This window comes from Hyperoodon ampullatus (genome assembly GCF_949752795.1).
Source record: "Hyperoodon ampullatus genome assembly, chromosome: 2".
Lineage (NCBI taxonomy): Eukaryota > Metazoa > Chordata > Mammalia > Artiodactyla > Ziphiidae > Hyperoodon > Hyperoodon ampullatus.
In genome coordinates this window covers 132,542,262-132,548,954 of record NC_136915.1, presented here as the reverse complement: position 1 = coordinate 132,548,954, position 6,693 = coordinate 132,542,262, and the positions used below count along the sequence as shown (strand labels likewise).

General features: G+C 43.8%; 1 long non-coding RNA gene across 1 annotated transcript; it reads right to left on the bottom strand.

Annotated features, from left to right (window-relative positions):
• Positions 1–2,259: 2,259 nt before the first annotated feature.
• Positions 2,260–5,258, bottom strand: LOC307048753. Its single transcript, XR_013810721.1, has 3 exons — positions 5,138–5,258; positions 4,123–4,211; positions 2,260–2,626 (listed from the first exon to the last, which is right to left on the bottom strand). It is a non-coding gene; the product is annotated as an uncharacterized lncRNA (long non-coding RNA).
• Positions 5,259–6,693: the final 1,435 nt, after the last annotated feature.

Below are 6,693 nucleotides of genomic sequence, written 5' to 3'. Positions count from 1 at the left end.
CCATTCGGTTCCTGTTTTCCCAGACCCCTATTTACGGCTTCAGCAGGCAGAAGCTCTGACACGGAGCCTATGGACAACTCAGCTCCTTCCCAAGCTGTGATTTTGCATTAGGTTCCTGTTTTCTCTAGCCCCCCGTTTACTGCTTCAGCAGGCAGAAGCTCTGACACTGAACCTATGGACAATACACCTGTTTCACAGGTTTTCAATTTCCATTTGGCTCTTGTTTTCCTCAGCCCCCCATTTCCTGCTTCAGCAAGCAGGAGCTCGTACACTGAACCTATGGACAACACACCTCCTTCTAAGGCTGTCATTTTCCACTGGGGTCCTGTTTTCCCCAGCCCCCCATTTTAGCTTCAGGAGGCAGAAACTCTGACACTGAGCCTATGGACAGTGCACCCCCTTCCCAGGCTGTCATTTTCTATTCGGATCCTGTTTTCCCCAGCCCTCTTTTTACAGCTTCAGCAGGCAGAAGCTCTGACACTAAACCTATGGACAACACATCTCCTTCCCAGGCTGTCATTTTCCATTCGGCTCCTGTTTTCCCAGCCCCCCACTTACGGCTTCAGCAGGCAGAAGCTCTGCCAGTGAACCTATGGACAACACACCTCCTTCCCAGGCTGTCATTTTCCATTCGGCTCCTGTTTTCCCAGCCCCCCACTTACGGCTTCAGCAGGCAGAAGCTCTGCCAGTGAACCTATGGACACCACACCTCCTTCCCAAGCTGTCATTTTCCAATCTGCCCCTGTCTCCTGGCAGAACTAACAGCCATTTCACTGGGCTGTTCCTAGTCTGGGAACACACCACCCATTGGTAGCCTCAGTCTATGCCTCGACACATTTACCTGCAATGCGACCAACAGATAGCCCAACACTTCAAGCTTCCTTGCACCCAGGTCTCCTGTCTCAGGCCAAACTGGGGCACAATGATGGGCAGAGGCCTAACGAGTATTTTCTATTGGAAAACCCAGCAGCCTCAGCACAAGATGAAGTCCTAGCCGCTCCTGCAGCCTAGCCACCGCAAGTCAGCCTCCTGCAGTCAGCTTTGCCCTCTTCCCTATTCGCCACCACCAGCAACACGCAGCGGGCCTTTGGCAAAAACCCAGGCATTCTCCCCAGGGCTGTGTCCATTGCTACTGGCTTTGGAGTTGCCACCAGGATGCCCAGTACTGGGACGGTAGCTCGCTCTTTGCCTACACCACACCGGGCCCACTGTTCATGTGACCTGCAACCCCTACGGCCGGTGGGAGCCTTGGAGTTGGTGTGTCAGCCCCAGGCCTCACTCATTCAGAGGCATCCAGACCACTTAACTTTCGGGCAGGACTAAGTGGGGCACCCAGCACCGCTTCTCTTCCTACTTTGGGCCAGACAACCTGCCATCTACCTACCACGGCAAGGCTGCTGCAGTAGGAGGGGCAGGCACCATCCCAGCATTTGGGAACATGCTGGAAAAGGGCATCGAGTGGGCCGCACGTATCTCAGAAGAATGTTTTTCTCAGGCTGATGAAGAGAAGCGACAGGACTTGCCTGTGGTGATGCCAGTTTTTGACAGAAATACCTGCAGCATCCCCGAATCCCAAGTCTCTTTCATTGACTATTTCATCACAGACATGTTTGTTGCTTGGGACACCTTTGTAGACCTGCCTGAGTTAATGCAGCATCTTGACAACAATTTTAAATACTGGAAGGGACTGGACAAACTGAAGCTGCGGAGCCTCCGCCCACCTCCTGAATAGTGGGCGACACTGCCTGGGGCCCTGACGCTGTGTCCCTCCAGTCACTTGGGATTCCTGAGGGCACAGTTTCTTGGTCCTTTCGTCCCCCGGTCTGCAGAGCCTGTAAGAGCACACAGGGACGTCGGCAACCTTCTGTAGCCACCATCTGATGCCACTGCCGTAAAGTGAGACTTAGTCCACTCAAGGTACCTGGGCCTGATGCGGGGGCTCTTCAGAAAGTCACGTGAGAACCACGGTTTGCATTTGCGTCCATTAAAACACGAGCTCGGGACTGCCCCCGCAAAGGACGGAGATGCATTTCCTGCCAGTGACAGAGAGTGTCTTGTTAAAATTTCTCTCAGTTATGTTCAGCACTTAAGAACAGCTAATGGCAATCGGATCTCTTTTCATAGCATAGAAGGTGCGATCACTCACTTTGGAACACTACTGAAAGCGACTTCTCTTTTAAAATTGAACAGAAAATGCAGACAAAGAAATTTTGAAGTTGATTATTAATATCAATTATTAAAATGTTTTATTTATTTTATTAGAAGTTCAATATTTTCTATGAATTTAAAAATAATTCAAAGCCAAGGCCAACTTTAAATGCCATGACCAAATTTACATGATTCATATTCATTCAATACGCATTACTTCGTGTACAGACTTATTTTCATAATGCAAATTTAAAATATAAAATGACACGTTTTTACTGCAAAAAAAAAAAAAAAACCCACACTGGAGGCTAGATAATCCCTGATGTGTGATAAGGAACCACACTTTATGATTGTACTCTTCGATAATGCTGAAATGTCTTTTGGGGCATCTTTTTATTCAATTGAGACTTAGGCCAGTCATCTTCATACATTCCCACTACACCCAGAGAGGATGGATTTGGCATCCAGGTTCATGTGTCTGGAGAAACAAAGGAAGAGTTCGTACCTGCTCTGTAATTATGGAAAATTTAAGTTGACCTCAAATGTACCAAGCTGCTTAAAATAGCAGAAAAGATCCTCTTTAATAACTGGCTTGGCTCTGAGCTAACCCACTAAAATATCATATCACAAGAGTTATAATTGTGCCCAGTTCTGGCTGACCCTAGAGTTCTGCTGGGCCTCCACTAGGTTTCATAATGGCAAAATTCCTGAGTCTGTGGAGGGGAGAACAGAAACCCATGTGCATTATCTGGTAGGTCTGCCAGTAATAAATGCTATGGAGATTAAGCAGTATATGGTGAGATGAGATTGTGGGCAGAGTGAAGCAAGGCTTTCAACTTAAACGGTAGACAGGATATGTCTTATTGGGAAGGTGGAATCTGAACAGTCTAGAGAGAGGCAGATGAGTCAGACATCTGAGGGAAAAGCATTCCAGATCATGGGAATAACCTCTGCAAGGCCCAGAGGAAGGATGCCAGTGTCCTCAGGGAAGAGTTAGTAAATAATGTGGCTGGAATAGAGTCAGCAAGTAGGAGGGAGGGAAGGAGGAAAGGAGGACAGAGAAGATGTGTGTGGAATTCCATGCACACCATTTACTGATTGAGTGATCACAAACAGTTAATTCAACCTTCAAGTGTTTAAGTGGACTCAGTGCTTTTTCCTGTGGCCTATTGACCTCTCAAGAGTTTTGGAAGGATAAAATAATGTAGGGAAGTGACATATAAGCCATTGTTACTGTTCTTTACATAAGGATAGATGGATAGACAGGTAGATATAGATAGATACAAAGATAGATAGATACATAGATAGAGAGATGGTAGAGAGATAGAGAGAGAGAGAGATAGATACAAAGATAGATAGATACATAGATACATAGATAGAGAGCTGATAGAGAGATAGCGAGAGCAAGAGCGAGAGCGAGAGCAAGAGAGAGAGAGAGAGAGAGAGAGACAAAGATAGATACATAGATAGATAGATAGATAGATTCCCAGATAGATACACAGATAGATAAACAGAGTTAAGGACTGAATTTCTGTGCCCACCCACCCACCAAATTCATATGTTGAAACCCTATCCCCTTATGTATGATGGAATTAGGAGGTGGGGCCTTTAGGAGGTAATTAGGTTTAGAAGAGGTCATGAGGATGAAGCTGCCATGATGTGATTAGCTCTTATAAGAAGAGGAAGACACACCAGAGTTTTCCCTCTCCACCATGTGAAGAGACAGCAAGAATGTGGCCCTCTACAAGCCAAAAAAGGAGGACTCACCAGGAACTGGATTTGCCTTGATCTTGGACTTCCCAGACTCTAGAACTGTGTGAAACTTCTGTTGTTTAAACCACTCAGTCTATGATATTTTGTTATAGCAGCCTAAGCAGACTGATACAGATAGGTAAACAGGGAGATAATGATTGATAGATGATAGATAGATAAATAGATAGATAGACAGATATACATACATACATTCATACTCACTTCAATGACAGATGGAGATACTGCACATATCTGTATGCTTAATGAATTCCTTAGAAAGCTTTCACTTGGCAATTCAGCTGGGAGATCCCCTTTTTAAAGGGAGCATAAAAGTGCTTACTTTTATGAAGTACACACGTGGAAAAATATAACTCAGCCTAAAAATGCACAGCACTGAGCCTAGTGCAACATTTATGAGATTAGACCTGTAAAAACAAAGAACACCATCACAGAAAGGCTTCCAGACTCCTCCAGGCACCCAGGCGCCTGATTCATTTACTCTGAGTTGTTTGTTACGGTTCCAGAGGATCAAAACTCCTGCTCCCGAACCTTTTTTGTTTGTTTTCTTTTTTGAGATTCCATATATACCTGTTAGCACACGGTATTTGTTTTTCTCTTTCTGACTTACTTCACTCTATATGACAGACTCTAGGTCCATCTACCTCACTACAAATAACTCAATTTCATTTCCTTTTAAGGTTCAGTAATATTCCATTGTATATATGTGCCACATCTTCCTTATCCATTCATCTGTCGATGGACACTTAGGTTGCTTCCATGTCCCGGCTATTGTAAATAGAGCTGCAATGAACATATTGGTACATGACTCTTTTTGAATTATGGTTTTCTCAGGGCATATGCCCAGTAGTGGGATTGCTGGGGCAGGACAGGAATAAAGATGCAGACGTAGAGAATGGACTTGAGGACACGGGGAGGGGGAAGGGGAAGCTGGGACAAAGTGAGAGAGTGGCATGGACATATATACACTACCAAATGTAAAATAGATAGCTAGTGGGAAGCAGCCACATAGCACAGGGACATCAGCTCAGGGTTTTCTGACCACCTAGAGGGGTGGGATAGGGAGGGTGGGAGGGAGACGCAAGAGGGAGGGGATATGGGGATATATGTATATGTATAGCTGATTCACTTTGTTATAAAACAGAAACTAACACACCATTGTAAAGCAACTATACTCCAATAAAGATGTTAAAACAAAAAACAAAAAAACTCCTGCTACCTGGCTTCAGAGAATCTCCTGCCCTTGTAGTCAGAACTGCCTCCCAGAAGCAGGGTTGATATCCAGGTTGCTTCTAATAGTTCCACACCTTCTGTCTGTGGTGCCTGGCAATATTACCAGGGAAGTTATTTCTAAATAAATAATAAAAGTATTTTTTATGAAAATAATACATCAACATGATAGCAACTCAAATAATACTGAAATTCAACCCGTCTAACCCCAGTTCCCCTCTCCAGAGACAGGTTTTCACTACTTCAATGTCACCCCCATAATTCTAAACATTATGTTTATCCTGCTATATCCATTTTAGATCCATTTTAACACCCTAACGTGAAGGAGGAAGATAAACTCCTACCCCCATTACTACTCATCACTCTTCTTTTCCAATACATCATATTCATGTCATTACTCATACTACTTCTCTTTTGTAACTTCATGTAGTTTTCCTAGCTTTATTGATGGGAGAAGTGCTAGCATAGTAGCTAAAAGCACTGGATCTGGACATGGACCACCTGGCTTGGAAGCTTTCTTCCTCAGTTAATTAGCTCTGCAATCCTGAGTAATTTATATAACCTTTCTGGGCCTCTGTTTCCTCACCAGTAAACCGAGCAAATAGATGATACCCATCACACGGAGTTGCTCATGATGATGCAAATAATAATAAGGCATTTGCAGTCTTTAGTATCCAACATGCAGAAGCTCTCCAGAAATATGAGCTATACTATCAACTTTCTTATGGTATCAACTTTCCCCCTAATCTCATCATTTTCTTTCTGCATGAGACTATTTGCGCACCCACAGCTCTCTGTCTTTCCTCTACAGTTGTACAACTCACCTTCTGTCAATACCATGTTTGTTTCATTTGTCTGTGTGGATCACATTCACATTTTCTTATGCAATCACAGCAAAGATTCCTGTGTTTTATCTACAGGTTGACAACAAGGGTTGAAAACCAAGAAGTTATATTAACTATTTAAGTTCTGCTCAGTCCTGGGGACAAGAGAATGGTAGGACTGTATTTTCTTCTCTCTAGGTATGGCACCCCTACTTCTGTCGTTATCAATTATTTAAACTCATGCTATATTTTAGTTTGTTTTTTACTTCAACTACTACCTTCTCACAAGATTTCATTACTTCTCCTAAAATTTCACCCACCTTCTTTTTTTCCTCCCTGCACTATTTGCCCATAATAAATTATTTTTTTAATTTTCAAATTCAGGATCGTTTCCTTGGCTGGGTCCCATCCTTTGCCAGAATGCTTCTCCCTCTCCTCTCAGTTTGGAAGCTGTAAGACCAAAGTAAGGATAAGATCTTAAAAGAAAGGGGACCAACTTGCTTTTAGGCTAGGCCAGAAATAATGACTAATTACTAATTATGGAAAATGCATAATTCTGGCCCCATCATCCTAATTTCCTTGCTTTGTGGGAGAGCTAACCATCTGGATTTCAACTGGCACTCCAGGTTATTATGAGGCAGGTAGTCCTTATTCCATTTTGAGCCAAATACTGCTCTAGGCCATCAGTGAGATTTCACCAAGGGGGCCTCATGTATCTTGG